This window comes from Triturus cristatus, chromosome 3_1, assembly GCF_964204655.1.
Source record: "Triturus cristatus chromosome 3_1, aTriCri1.1, whole genome shotgun sequence".
Lineage (NCBI taxonomy): Eukaryota > Metazoa > Chordata > Amphibia > Caudata > Salamandridae > Triturus > Triturus cristatus.
In genome coordinates, this window is record NC_140583.1 from 193,844,252 (window position 1) to 193,846,669 (window position 2,418).

A 2,418-nucleotide genomic window follows, 5' to 3' on the forward strand; every position below is an offset into this window, starting at 1 on the left:
GGGGCGTGGCCAAGATGGCGGCGGTGGAGGACGCACTATGGATCGGAGCTCCTACCTGCCGCCCGCCGAAAACAGCATCACCGGGCCTTTTCGGGGGGCGATATTCTCCCTGGTGACGGCAGCTGAGCCCTGCTGGTAGTGGGCTGTTGGAGCGGGCCCCTTAACCCCGCGATTGCAGCTGGGAGCCGCGATATCGGAGCGGCCATGTGGGTGGCCTGGTGGCCCTGACTCGGCGCTACAGCGGGCGGCCTCTCCTGGCGGTGAGCCGGTGTTCTGGATCATCGGGGCCAGCCTCTCTTTGCCCAGCCGCCGCGGCGGCGGTCCGGAAGACATGCAGACTGCCTACAGCGCTGCTTAGCCGCCAATGGAGTTGAGACCTCTGGAGAGCGCTGGATCGGGGCCGGATCGGTGGGCCCCATCGGAGCGACTGCTGGGCCTGCGGGGTGATTGAGATTCGGCGGGCCTGGCTGTAGACGACAGCGAACGCTCCCGCAGTCTGGTGGCAGTGGAGTGGCAGAGCGGTGAGTGACAGCGGCCGCTAGATCGCAACCTCCGGGGTATGGTGCTTCCGACCCCCCCTCGGTGCTGGGGTGGCTCCCGAGAACGACTGGTGCGAGACCTCCAGAGCCAGACCCGACGCACGCAGCGAGGCCTGGGCCTCACCCGAGCCGCCTGAGGAGGGACCATCACCTTTGGACCCCACACCGCCCCTGTGTGCACCAGCGGAGCTAGCTCAGACAATGGGGCGCAGCACGCGGCCTGGGGAGTTGAGGCCGCTGCTGGTGCTTCCCCTACCCCACAGAGACAGCCTGCAGCCCGGAGAGTGGATGCGCCTGGGGATGGCCCGACATTGGCCCTGAGACGCTCTTGTCAGTCCTGACAATACGCACTTTGCCACCGCAACTGTGGCCCCGGGGCTATCCCTTGATTGCTGGCGGAGATTTGGGCCTTAGAGAGCTGTGCCAGCTGCCGGAGCCTCTGCCTCTGCGGCGCCCAGGTCCGTACTCTGCTAGCGGGCCTGCTGTGGCCCCCCAGGGACTATTGTCCGCGACTTGCTAAGAGAGGAGATGGGACAACCTGGGGGCCACGGGCCGCTTTTGGGGCTCTGTACAAGAGTGACATATGGCCCTTGACACTGATTGCTGAGCCGACCCTGGGACATCTTGTGAAGCGGTGATCTTGGCCGCAGCGGGGTCTGTGCCTACTGTTGGGGGGGAGAGAAAACGGGACGTACCTTCGGAGATCTACGGCACCCTATCCTGATTAGTGGAGATCTCGCTTGTTAGTAGCCCGGTACTGAGGGGGGACCCTCCTTGTGCGCACCTCTCTTTTGTTGTAGCGCCGAAAGTACAGGGGCATGTCCACGTCCAGGACACGAAATGGGAAGCCTTTGACTGATCGCTGTCCAAACCTAATATGGCGGCGCCAGTGCATGGGAGCGTGACCCCCAAGCCTCCTACGTCCCCAGAGGATGAACCGATCACAAAGGCGTTTTTGGAGTCGCTGTTTCGCACTCTCCGTAAAGACATTCAGTCAGTGAAGGCCGAGTTCGCTGCTGAGGTCAAGGAAATGAGGAGGGATGTAGATGTTATCAGAGAACGAGTTGCCGCTCTGGAGGAGAAAAGTGACGTTGGTGTTATGGAGACCGCAACTCTCCAGCAGGGAGTCATCAGAATGCAGGACCAACATATGGACATCCAATCAAACCTAGAGGACTTGGAAAACAGGTCCCGTAGACATAACATACGGATCCAGGAGGTGAAACCAGCAGATGATACCAAGGACTTGTTTGCTTTTACCAACCGTCTCTTCCGGCACATCCTTGGTGACTCTCAAGCTTCCGACGTTATCCTGGACAGAGCACACAGGGTTGGCCGCCAAGGGCACCCAATGCGCCGCCAGCAGACATATTGGTCTGTGTGCACCTCCGGCAACTGGGGATCATGTACTCATAGGGTCACCCCTTCTGCCTCATCTTCGTTCCCTGATTGATATGTGTCGGCTGCTGGACATTGCTCTACCGACTGACGACGACAACGCACATAGCGCAGGATCGGGCCGGAGGCCTCTCCATTGGGATGGCAAAGACAGAGCAGGCGGAGACACCCTCGGAAACCGCAACAGTCTGAAATCGTCAGTAGCCAGCGGGAGGCCGTCACGGCTGTCTCGGAGGCCCTCGCGGGCGAGGGGCCCAGCACTAAGTGAGATATATGTCTGCTATTCCTGCTTTGGCCCAGATCTCCAGCGCGCTCCCCAAGGAAGTATAGGTGGGCGGTGGATGGGGGGGTGCTCTTCATTTGGGCCACGCCATGGAACCCCTTCTTTTCTCTGACCAGTCATCTCAGGATGGCAGACAATGTCAACTGACTTCTTGCAACTGAACTGTCCCCAATTGGTTGCTGTATTGGCGCCGAGGCC